Genomic DNA, 14419 nt, shown 5'->3' with positions numbered 1-14419 from the left:
GTATATACTAAATACATTGTCATACCGTTTTCCATCTATACAGTAGCAACAAACGCAACGCTGGCCCTACACGTGGTAGCACATTCTATTTCATTTGATCCCATTTTATTTCTGCGTTTCTTTCGGACAACCGAATGTAATATGAACACGAATGTGTCTCTATATACGCCTTGATACACTGTAAAAACATCGGTGTTACCATGGTGTTAAATCTAACACCGATCAAGCTTCAATAGAGGACCACACCCACAGGTGTAGAAAATGTATTGTGACGATGTTAAAAAGTGTTCACCTGGCACTTCGTGGTGTTAATTTGATACTGTGGCTTGTGATATTTTTGACACTGCGCTAGAGTTAATTCAATAATGACACCGCATGATGTTGATTTGATATTGGTGGTGTTAATTTCAATGGTAACACCCGTCCAGCTTCAATAGGAGACCACATCAACTGGTGTTACTGTGGTGTAAATGTGTTTACACATTTTTTCAAAAATCAAGTACTTTATCGGAAAATTCTTTATCGTCTTGTTGAAATTCAAAATTAACAAGAAGAGCAGTAACTAAGAAACTATTCAAAAAGCAATTTTATATTTTGAAATGACACCTGGAGGTGTTAATCTAACACCATGAATGAGCACCGGAAATTTAACACCAGCTCGGTGTTTCATATTTAACACCGGACTTTTTGCAGTGTAATGTAGCGATGAAATAAACTATAAAACAGCGTGAAGACCAAGTGCAAACATATACGGCATCCGTGGAAGGGCTTTAGAGTGGTTTAGAGACTACCACACAAACAGAAAACAATTTGTTTGCATAAATGGTTATGAATAAAGTATGAGGTCCATTTCTTGTGGTGTCCCCCAGGGTTCTCTTCTTTTGTTCGATTTGTACATCGTGACCTCTAAATAAATAAAAAATTCGTCACAGATTCTTTCATTTATTTGTTTCGCTGATGATTCAAATTTATTTCTGTCACATCGCAATCCTAAAGCGGCCTAGATGTATTTCAGATGATAAAATGAAACTTGTTTAGTGCAGAATTTGTGCCAACAAGTTATCATTAAATGTTCACAAAACACATCACATGCTATTCAGCTATTCTCTGCAAGTTGTTCGTGATCATGTTAAGATCAATGATATCAATTTAACCCGAGTTGACAGTACCAACTTTTGAGGACTTTACATCGATAGCAACCTATCATGGAAAACTCACATCAACTTTTGAAGCAAAAATTTTGTCCAGGAACACAGGGAATCCTAAACAAACTAAAACCTTTTTTTGGCCACTCACATATTGCAGGTTATATATCTAACTATGGTTTAATCGCAGCAAGTTATGTTTAATAGTGCAAATCTCTGCAATACACAGTGATTAGTTTGACGTTTCAAGAAGTATTTGCAGTGAAAACATTATTTCTTTTCGTTTTTTCTCATCAAAGTACACTTTCCTCTACAAAAACATAGCCAATCTCCTTTTTATTTTCTTTTTCTACCACAAATGATAATAAGAGGTTGATATAGTCTTAAAACACATATTGATATTGATGATTTTGTTATTCAATTCAATTCAATTCAATTTCAATTCAATACAATACAATACAATGCCATTTAATTCAATTCTTACATGTTTTATTCAGTAATAAAAATTGTTTAGATAAACAGTATGAAAAGTCTGCAAAAATAAAATGTAACGGGTATAATTCAACGAAAGCCAGAGGATAGTTGAAATATAGAATGCACCCTTGAAGAAGAGGGTTTATGCAACAAAAGTAGAAAGTTTATAATGGTAGGCTTTACTGTCAATTTGCTTTGACCACGCCCTATAGCTTTACTTTATACGTGTTCAAACTTAATAAGATTTCTCTCATTGTATGACCTCGAATGAAATAAACAATCTTGTTATAGTACCTGTGTTCAAACTGGAAAGCCCAACAGTGACTTCGTATTCTGCTGTCCCGTTTGCCCACATTTTAAGTCATTTCAAGCACTGTAACTTTATCATTTTGTTTTCAATTTTGTCTGCATGCCCCCACTTTTTTTTTTTTTTTTGGTGATAAATGACCGTATAATTTCTAGCCATGCTGCTGAAGGTTCGGTGACTCTCTATGAGTGCTCTCGTACTCGCCGAGACCAGCCCGGCTCACCATCCCGATGAGCAGGGCATCAGGTTTATCATGGACATTGTTCGCTCGCGCTCGTGCAAAAACCGCGGCCTCTTAACCAGACAGGTGGCTATGCGGCGTGCGGGCGTTTCAGCGCGGCACGCGTCATAAAAACGACATCACAGCACCGCCCATATCGAACGTGCCCATGTCGCTCCCAATCAACTCCAGTCCCACTCAACAGCAATCCACATTATAGACCATGTGTTCGGATGAAGGAATTAATTGTTACTCGCCATTGACATTCAACACATCTCTGTAATTACTGCGCGTGGTTAGATATTCTAAAATGAAGGTGTTATTTTTGGGGTTGAGCGTTAAACATTTCGGGTACCTATATCACCCCCAGGGCTATTATACACGAGCAAGGCTGAAAACGTGACTATACCTCACGCTCTTTTATCATGTTCTTGTACAGATTCGCCTGGAACGCTGTAAACAAACTCAGCATCGAACTATCCATCTTTGTGACTTTGATTTGCAATATGTATGTCGTCTGTATTGCGTATTCATCGAAGCAAAAGTTGCACTATCAGTGCACACGACAGCGCTTGCCTGAGGAATGTGTATTCATGCCATTGTATACAAAGAATGTGTTATACACAAACGCGCAAACAACAGTTCCACAAAATCAAGGTCTTAGTGCGGTTTTGATTATTGATTAATTATCCAGGACAATATAGGCGACAACAAGTGGCGTAACAAACAGATGTAAATATACATGCGACACGCGTGTCAACAGCAGGCTACCAACGCATTTCGTGACAATGTAGCTCACGCACTGTTATTATTTTATCGTACAGATTTGCCTGGCAAGCTATGTAAGCAAACATCGAACCATTAATCTTATATCATTTTCCATCATAATATCATAAATTCATATCAATCAATCAATCAATCACAGTCAAATTCAAAAGAAAACTTTCAAGTCGTATACACACACACTCCTATATTTGTAAATGTTAATGTATGTAATATAGATATGTAGATATATTGCCCGGTACATATCATAAAATGAGATAGATAGAAAGACAGAAAGAAAGAAAGATAGAAAGATAGAAAAAAGAAAGAAAAAAAGATAAATAGATAGATAGATAGATAGATGGATAGATAAATATATATATATATATATATATATAATATATATATAGATAGATAGATAGATAGATATATAGATATATATAGATAGATAGATATACAGATAGATACATAGATATATAGATAGATATATAGATATATAGATATATAGATAGATAGATAGATAGATAGATATACAGATATATGTATATATATATACATATATATATATATATATAGATAGATAGATTGATTGATCGATAGATAAGAGAGAGAGAGAGAGAGAGAGAGAGAGAGAGAGAGAGAGAGAGATAACCATACTCAATTATTAGACAGATGCTGAAAACACTTAGAATTTAAAATCATCTATATGATATACAATTAAAAAGATAAACTCTCACACATTTTCATGCTAAGTCTAAGAGAATTTCGAGTTTCATCGGCAGTATCTACTGCTTATGATGACGTCATGTTGATATAATAAATGCCCATTCAAGGGTCTATATCAACTGCGATGGTTCTTTCTTTTTTACGCCATTACTTTTAATCTCTATAAATCTATCACATGAAATTAAGTGTATGAAAAAGTGTTTTGGAAGTTGGCTTATTTATCAACAATTCCTACGACGCTAGTAACTATGATAGAAATGGTAATGTTAGCGATAACAAAAATTATAATGATGATGAATTTCTATCTGTATCATTAACAGCAATGCTACAATAACATTAATCATAGCTCTGTAACCTGTACTGCTTGCCATTGTCATGGCATGCCAGCAATGAATTGTGTGTAGAAAAAAAGTCCCCTGCCAAATGGCATTTGCCGAATACGTAAAGCACGAAGAAGCAAAAGTAAAGACGACGATAGGATATTGCAGTAACATTGAAATCGCGATAGCTGATATCTATGTACCAGTATTTCACAGGGCTGGCAACATTTCAATATATTTTATTGTTTTTTTGTTAACACAGTTACGCCCAATTATTTATAATTGAACTAAAGTGCTGTAACGATTCAACTTAACAGAAAAAAAAAGAATGATGGAAACAAATCCAGAAGAGAGAATATTGGTTTAGATTGAAAGGCTTAAAATAAAAAGCTACAAATTATAGATAATGACACGATGTGACGAACGTGACGAAAGTTGCAGCATTTCATATCTCTCAAAACAACAAATACTGCAGTCTAAAAAATGAAGACCTATATATATAGATCTTTCTTTCTTTAAGATAAAATTTCATTTTAAACTGAATTAGTGATGATAATTCAAACTGCAAAGGCTGATGAATTAAACGCTCGTTTAATAAGATGAAACTTATGACCCCCCCCCCCCCCCCCCCATCTCGGACAAATCGTCCTTGGTAGTCATTGTTAATCGTACGGTCATGCCGATGGGACTATTAGCCATAACCCAATTATGACTGGATATAAGAATGAAAGCAGCTGCATATGATCGATCTTCTGCTCTCTGTAACAAGACCCTACCCATCTCTCACCCTCCTCTGTAATAACTATTCTCTATTATATCGTGAAACCAAAAAGACTGTTACACTGTCTGGATGTGTTACAGTCCAGCATCCCCCCCCCCCCTCCATCACCACTTCACACACTGGCACACACACACCATCACCCACACCACTTATTTGTTTTATGATGTTCTTTATTTGAATTTCATTCGATATCACGTCCATATTAACAATTAAATTGATATGACCAGAAATAAGCAGCTGTATTCTTCTCTCTTGTGCTGCTAAACCATATTTCATTTTAACATACAGTACAATATATTTTGGGTTTTGTTGTTGCTGTTTTTTTTCAAAACACACATATACACACATCATCATCAACAACATCATCGTCATCATCATCATCATCATCATCATCACACTGGCAAATATGACAAAATATACTGACCCTTCATGATCACTGATTCGTCAGTTCATCTTCCCATGACAACTCTCAACTATAATGTTATACCACCCACCTCGACTGGACTATGACTGACTGACTGAGTAACTTTTGCCAATAGAAAACCCCAAACGTCGGTTTAAATATAACAAGATGCCAATATGTCTTGATTTAAGGCATTATTTACCTTTGCAGATGAAACAAAAACTCAGCTTAAGAGCGCCAAAATAGTTCTAAAGTGTGAGTTAGGGATGGAAACAACCAATGTAAAGATTTTAATCAGTACAATCAACGTTATCTAAGTATTGTTAACCATATACAAAATATGAACAATACTTATACTAAAGTTGTTTCTAGAATAAACCACTACAGTTATATGGTTTATTTCGGAAAAAAAAATAGTCATAATCATCTCCTTGTATCTTAGGCTATATTGCAAAATTTTTATATGGTAGGTTGTTTTGTGATACAACTGACCTACACATATGCATCAAATGTGATAACTCAAACATGATTTAAATCACTGCTCTCAATGTTAACATGGTTAAGAATACCTTTAAGGCATTGCACCTATGATTTGTTGTCAAAATGCATTCTTTTCAAGAAAATTTTGCAATTGTCAAAAGTGTTTTGCTGCTTTATTTTGTTTTGTTTGTTGTCAGCGGTGGTTTGCTTGCTTGCTTGCTTGCATGTTTGTTTGTTTGTTTGTTTGTTTGTTTGTTTGCTTGTTTGTTTGTTTGTTTGTTTGTTTGTTTGTTTGTGTGTTTGTTTGTTTGTTTGTTTGTTTGTTTGTTTGTTTGTTTGTTTGCTTGCATGTTTGTTTGTTTGTTTGTTTGCTTGTTTGTTTGTTTGTTTGTTTGTTTGTTTGTTTGTTTGTTTGTTTGTTTGTGTGTTTTATGTTCTATTCTGTTTGATGTGTTCTGTTTTGTTTTGTTCTGTTTTTGCTCGTCGAACTCCACTCAGGGGTCCAGAAAAGTAGACTACATGATGGCGGCACTTCTCACATCGAATCCGTTTTCGCCAGTTTGCTCCAGGACATCACATGCATACTTTCTGACTGAATAAGTTGCCAATACAGGTATGCAGTCAATTACTTGTACATTTATAGCTGTATGTTTGGTCAAGTATTCCTTTTTATACGTCAGTGTATTTGAGTCGCTATTTTCATCAGTCTTAATTTTCTTCCCCCCCCCCCCCCCATTATCTTGTTTTCAAATCCTTCCCATCTCATTACGTGTACCATATAAACTCAAATTGCGTATATTATGTCAGAACATGTTATTAAGGAGTCATCTTTTCTCCCCTATATGATGTCTGGTCAAGACTGTTGTTTTGTTGATGGGGTAGACGGTATACTATCAACAGAAACCAATGTAATCATTTCTATATTCTTAACGGAAAGCAGTTCCAGCCAGCAATTTGTACAAAAAAGTCACCCATTAAGTGCAGCTTATCATTTCTTATCAAGCTGGCCTATTTTCGCTCTCTCTCTCTATCTTTCTCTCTGTGAATAATAAGATTTTTCCAATTTTGTTTTTCTGGTATAACTTTTGGTAGAATTGTTTGAGAATATCATATTCATGCTCTTATGACTGCAGGAGGTCAAAAAGAAACTTCGTTTAGGGGAAAACAAACACACAAAAACCTAAAATCAACTTTGTCTCTTCTGGTTCCTATTAGTTATGGACGCTCTTATATCTCCCTTACCGGGTTATTATTTTGTTATTGTTCGGGAGCAACAAACACCCGTGATTAGATTAAATGCGTTTGCGCTGGGAATAGTATTCAGATCAGATAAACTTACTTCCTGGTTCGTTGCAGAGACGTTATAAATGGAAACAGTCTCAGAAATATTGTGGATCAAAATACATGTATCAATAAGCTTTTATATCCACGTTGCACCATTTGCCCCATAGTGCGTCCGAGCGGTGTAATAAATCAGAGGTAAGTGAAATTTTGTATCATCTGCAGGCTCAGTATACGTTCTTGCAATTCGAAACTCCTCGAGGCCCTTTTTTCGATATATAGTACAATAACTTACCGATTTTTCAACATTATAGCAAAGCTATATATTCATTCGCCCAGAATTTTAATAGTCGGGTGAAACATATTCGAACTTTCTGTACAGATATTTCATCGTGTGCAATGTCAGTTCAAGCTGTTTATAGGATAGATAGATTAAAATAAGAACACATAATTGTGGTAGAATTTTGTCTCACAAATCAAATGAAATGTCATCCTCTTACAAATTACCGAAGGATTCAGATAGGTTCAAATAACTATTACTTAGGCATTATATCTTTATGGGTTATTATGTCAATTTGTGCTTTATTTCATTGTAATAATTGTGTTAAGGTTTAATCGCAAAAAAGGTAGATATTAGATTCTCAGGCCGATGTCAAAAGATCATCAGAATCGGACATAGTATCATAATAGGATTCATCGAACGATAAACAAATGAAGGAAATTACAAAAGATGTTAATCACACACCTGATAGTAACGTTGGCAGTGTTTGGAAAACCGGGGGGGGGGGGGGGGGAGGGGAGTAACTGTTCAAACGTTGAGGAGGATGGATAATTTTGCTAACGTCCAAGTAAAGTGTAGTATTTGTTGAGTAAGATGATGACATGATTAAAATTCCGCCACATCCGTTTTCGCAATAATCTCAGGCCCACACCCGTTCCAAGCTAAATGAACGGCACATAATGTATCATAGAAACAATCAATGCGTTCAACACTGCCATGACTATATACGCAGGCAAATAAATGTAGCTGCAAATAAGCACAAACGAACGTTCATTGTATAGAATTATAATGTAAGCCGGGTAAAAATATTAGTAAAGTTGGGCTTTAGGTAACAATAAAATGTAATAAGATTCAGCTGTTTTCACTGAACAATCATTATCGGTGACAATAAATTTGTAACCACATTTGCAAATTACATGACATATTATCATAGTCTCATATTCCTACTGTTCTTCCTTTGGATTTGAAAACCAATGTATTACTTAATATCGCACTCATTTCCCTATTGAGTTTGATTAGATTATATTGAATTTATTCTCATATTTCACAAGAAAACCAAACACAAAACATATCACTGGACAAAAAGAAATGGAAATTGTATTGCTACAAAACTAAATGCAATGATATCAGGCGAGTCTACAATACAAGGACATCGGGAGTAAATGACAGAATCAAAGCATTAGGTCCGTTACGAACAAAAGTTTTAAATATCGGTCGGTTCCTAATGTTGGATGCAAAAAGGGTAATAGTTACCGTTTTTTTTTTACTTGAAGAGAAAATATACAATTAAAAGGAAATAGATATAAATGCAACATGAAAGGAAATTGATATGCTCTCTCTCAGAAGAAATAACATTCGTAACAAATATTTTTATGTTGTGCTCATTGGTCCACGTCGATATAAATATTGATATCGATCGAATTGATATCGATCAACCTTCTGTTCATAAAAGCTTTAAAGGACTAGACCGAAAGGAGCTTCTGGGTTCATACAAAATTCTTTGCGGTTAGCTCAAGCACTTCAAAAAGTTCTTGCCTTTGAATTTGGAACATATAAGACACATTTTCATTGTGTGAACTAAAATAAAACATAAAGAAACAGTACTCTGAATTGCAACCTTTAGCACGCATTCGTGGAACACTCTTTGGAAGACATGAATGATTAACACTTTTATGACAGTTCGACCCTCCGTTTCGAGATCATTTTTCTTCTCGTTTTTTTTGTTTGCAATTTTCTGTCCTTTGTCCATATTTTCTTACTGCACGTAGTCTTCTTACTCCATTCCCGTTTGTTTGTTCATGTTACTGAATGTTAAAGGAGCCACTCGAGACAACTTGGGATTGAAAAAAGGGAGGCGTACATGTTGTGCGTTGCCGTCGTTTGATAGCTACCGCCCCCTAAAAAAATAAATAAATAAAACACAAACACATGCGCGCGCGCACACACACACACACATACACACACACACACACATACACAAAACGCGGTATCGCATGTAATTTTATAAAATCACGATTTGGTCAGCTTTTCCTATACGTTGCTAAGAAATCCATACTCATGCACATCTTTAACAAATTAGGATTACGAAATAAGTGATTGAAGAATCCACTAATATTTTGTGGGGGGGGGGGTCTTCTTCTTCTTCTCCTTCTTCTTCTTCTACTTCATCTTCTTCTTCTCCTTCTTCTTACATTTTGCACAATATTTTTCCTACAAGACGTTGTTTAAATTTACTGCTGAGCATGACACAGATACATCGACTTTGCATTCAATTCAGTTCAATAAATGAATTAAAGAACTCTCGGCAAAATGGGAGATAAGTAAATTAAATTTTGAGAAGAGCCGTTATCTTCGTGGTTTACAAGATTAGATAAGTTAAAGAGGATTAAAAGTGACACACTAAAAAAAATGATGCCTTTATTGAAAGTTAAGCCATGTGCATGATAAGCTTATCGCTGAGTGTGTGTGTGTGTGGGGGGGGGGGATGTGCTTCTTTTTCTAATGGAGCACAAATAGACCTACTTGAAATTTAAAGAATAATGATTAGGGACCTGTTGAGCAAACTCACTAATACCACTTGTAGGCGCGTGCCGGGGGCAGCTGGCGCGTGGCTGTCGCGCGACAGCCGTCAACCTACATCCTGGTTATTATATGCGACGTACTTTACACGCGCCTCTTGCGTTCCATACATGCGACATCACAATCATATCAATGATTTGCCACTGTTTACATCTTATACCCCATTTTTTCTGTTACAGTTCTTGGTGCGTTATGAGTACATGATCTATACGGGCAAGGAATTCTTGTTTGCACTGTATTCTTTGAAAATACTGGAATAGATTTAAAAGGGAGATGTCGCTTTCTATTTAAAAGTTCTATAGTGGATGGATGAATAGGCTACACAGTTTCCGCGAATGGCGTCCGTCTAGACCAGACTTGATTCAGAATGATTTAGATGGATAGTTGTCAAATACGGCTTCATGTATACCACCAACTGGCCATGAAAGGCAAATAGGTTAAAGGGAGCAAACAGCTTAAAGGGATGGTACAGTTTCGGTTGAGATGGAGCTTCAGGTTTCCAACTTTTTTTTATGATGATATTTTTTCAATTCAATTCAATTCAAAGTTTATTTCATTTTTCGACAAAACATATAAGTTACACTTCTTTTGACAACAGAGAATAAGGTAAACAGAATATAGATAATGAGAAACCTCTTGAGAAATATGGAAGAGGATAATTATAGTTCTAAGAGGAATTCAAAGTTTATTTGATGAAAACTGGTTTTAAAATGGCTGAGATATCCCAAGCAAATCGATCATAAAAAAGGTGGGATCCACCTTTTATCAAGATCGCTTTGTTTTACTTTGTTTTTGGATATCTCAACCATTTCAAAACAGATTTTCATCAAATAAACTTTAAATTAGTCTTGTATGCTCTTTTGCATTTTTACAGAGTGGTGTTTAAGTGTCTCGCAAAAAGTTAAAAGCTGAATCCTCATGTCAACCAATATTATCCCTTTCAAGGACAAATGGACTCATCATGTCAAATTGACTTTGATGTAAAAAGAAATGTAAGGCCAAACCAACAGAAAAAAAGGTCTTATGAATCCGACAGTGTGTAAGAAAATTATGGATTATTGTTGTTGTTTCACATGACTTTATAATTATGATATATTCCACGCAAATAAGATAAGACAGTTTCACTCTTTGTCAATTTTGCAACTTTTAATGAAACATTCAAAGCGAGGGTGTTTCTTAATCATTCTGACGTGTCGCATTTATTTATTTTTTTCTGGTGTGTGTGGCTTTAAAACGTGTGGTACAATTCATTTTATGCGTGGCTGTTATTCATCAAATAATGTTTTGAAAAATGCACCCCTTGTGGAGCCTGAGAATAGTTCAAAAGAGTGATGGTGCGTGTCAATAACTTAATCAGTTATAGTGATTGTACATCATAATAATGATTAGAACAAAGAGGTAATGCTAACACTGATAAAATTAAGGTATCAAAATCATATCCTTGTGATAATAATTGATTTCTATCTAAAATTTTGTTGTAATTACCATTCTAAATATTTTAGTTATTGTTATCATTATTTAACTATCATTATCATAATTGATTGTATAACACTCATCTTTATTACAATAACACGAGTATCATGATACATAAATTATCAGTTATAGATAAATATACAATAATATAAATATCCATGTCATTCTTATTTTCATATTTATTGTAATCACAATCGTTGTCGGCATGGTTATGATATGATCAGAATTAAAGATGACAGACCTCAATGGAATAGGGTACGGCTACGTGATACTTCCATGCCGCAAATGTATAATCTATATATCATTAATGTTGTACTGGGACAAACCGGCCTAAAGAAAAAGAAAAAAAAAGACCCTCCGAATACAACGACTCTTTCTAAATGTAGCCAAAATGGCTAACAAATGAATCGGAAGGGTTTGTTTGATTGTTTGTGTGTTTGTTTGTTTGTTTGTTTGTTTGTTTGTTTCCTTGCTTGATTGTTTTTATCTCCCCTTTGCTTTTCTCTTTATTCTTTTTTTCTGCAGTTATATCAAAACGTGTAGGAACAATGTTGCTTTTGTTTGGCAGTTACAATTATTACGGAAAATCAAATATCAACGCCAGTGTCTTATTCTATTAATCCTTTCATTGTCTCTGAATTACTCGTGTACAGCGTGTCTAGCTCGATAGCCTTATAAAATGATGAATTATTGACTGAATTAGAATTTGTAACAAATCCGGGCTTATCCAGTTACAGGGATTATATTAAGAGAGAAGCGAACCCGGCTATAGCCAGTCTCGCCTTCATCTTACATTCATCGTCTCGGCGCGATTCGCATTTTTAAACAACGGAGTAAAGCTTTAATTCACAGCTGCACCTATTTGAGGATTAAAACACACACACACACACACACACACACACACACACACACACACACACACACACACACACACACACACACACACACACACACACACACACACACACACACACATCCATTCGCACATGAGGAGCATTTGAGAATGTTTTTAGTGTGACAACATCGAAGAACTTGCCGATAAATACACTTCGTGCTCAGAGACGCCGCCAAATCCGGGAATGTTGTGTAATGTGGAGCTGTTTGTTTGTTTGTTTGTTTGTTTGTTTTGCGAATTCATTTGTGTGTGTGTATGTGTGTGTGTGTGTGTGTGTGTGTGTTTTGATTAAAGTGTATAGAATCCGCAGATTTGAAATCCTCATTAACCACCACATCAACGTGAATGGACGGGTATTGTCACTACTTCTTATTGGCCGCTTACAGAGTAATGACGTATACATATGTCATCATCTGTAAACGACCAATAGGCATAGGCCTATTTACTATCATATCATTCAAATATTATACATGCATACCTTTCTGACGATAGGTTCTTCTTGACAACCAAAGAGCTTGCCCGAGGTTCGCCCGACGTAGCATAACGACTAATGTTAACAAACTAAATTCCAAATATTGAAGAAAAAAAATGAGGTCAATACAGATTGATAGAATGGCTCGTTACTACTGCAGGACAGAAAAAACACCCATGAATTCAAATATGTCATTAGTAAACAAGTCTGCTACATACGCCATGCTCTGGGATAGGCAGTGGCCGTATCATTTGTCACTCTTCCTCGACTATTTTTTCCTCATCTTACTCTTACTCTTAATCTTTAACTCGATTTTAACTGGGACCTACGCTCAACAAGCTCGCTTTTTAGTAGGTTCCTTCATATTTCTTTAGCATTCTTTCACAGATTCAAAACTTCATCGATCGACCACTATATGTTTTATATATTTGCAATATTTTATGTATGTCTCCAGCTTGATATCATGTACTTCATTTAATTTTGTTATATTTGATGTATTTTTTTCATCGAGAAATATGAAAATATGAAAAAAAAAAATCTTACATTCTGTAACTTTTCCTGACTCTGAAGATGTTAATTTTTCGTATTTTGTATTTCAATTACTGCTGACATTGTATGTTTATATCTTTCCTGGATTTTGCTAGCCTGTTTGTTTGCACTTTATCAGTGCACATTATGTTCTTCTAGATTTTCATATGGCATAATTATTTGTCTCTTCTTCCTATTAAGTAAATGTAGATGAACTAATGACGTTGAACACATGACGTAATGTACACGAATTCGGTCCGGAGGTCCATTTCTTTCTTCTTTCAATTCATGATATTATAATACACAAAAAAAAAAAAATATATAGTATATTCTCTCTCAAAACATAGGCTTATCTGTTATATATGTTAATAGGAGAATCTTACGAGTGGGTAGTTAGGCACCATTCTTATCCAAGCCACCACGCGTCCGTTGTAAGACACTGGAGCTTATTCTCAAATCATTCTGGGGTTTTTTTTTTCTCAGTCGATGATATATATATATAGCTCAAGTTCTATTTGCACAAATATGACCCTATAGTGACTCTTTTGCTATAGTGTCGGGGGGAAAAAAAGTTGGAATCACCACTGCGCACTTGAAATAAATGACCACATAACCACAAGTGCTGTTTCCGGGATTTGGATTTATCACATCTGTTTAAGCAAATCTTATACCAAGCAAAATATGCCCGATTATAATATGCCAACGCCACTGAGAGGAGGAATGGGACACTAAATTGTTGCGTGGAGCTGTAAAACTTTAAACGCGAATTCTCCATCCTTGCGTACACTTGACAGTACGGTTTTAAACATTCATTGTAGCCTTTTCTTTTCTTCTTCTTCTTTTGTTTTTGCGCCCCGAGGACGCGAATATATTCCTGCGAAGGAAGCTATTTTGTCTCTTCATTAAACGCCGAACGTTTGGGTGGACGATTAACAAAGCACGACTCCCGGCCGAACACATGCCGAACGCCGACGACTGGGGGCTGGAGCAGAAGTGGTGTAGGCCCAGCCTTACTCTCTCCCTCCCTCTCCCTATCCCTCTCAGACTCTCCCAAGCTAAAACCTCGCTACAAACTTTATCTGCTGTCAGCATACCAGATATCCCTTTATACGTTCTTCTATCTTCTCCTCTCTACCCCCCTTCCCTTCCCCTTCCCCTCCCCCCCCCCTCTCTCTTTCTCTCTCCCTTTCCTTTCTTGACCAAAATAACTGTTTCCTATTCAAAATTCTTTGTTAATAATGCTATGCACCGTATTTGTTTTGGTATAGCTAGGTATGAGTCGTTAGTCATTC

Source organism: Diadema antillarum, unplaced genomic scaffold, assembly GCF_040938485.1.
Source record: "Diadema antillarum isolate AM-2024a unplaced genomic scaffold, OU_Dant_1.0 seq00001097_RagTag, whole genome shotgun sequence".
In the NCBI taxonomy this organism is placed as follows: Eukaryota; Metazoa; Echinodermata; class Echinoidea; order Diadematoida; family Diadematidae; genus Diadema; species Diadema antillarum.
Note: the sequence above shows the minus strand (reverse complement) of the source record.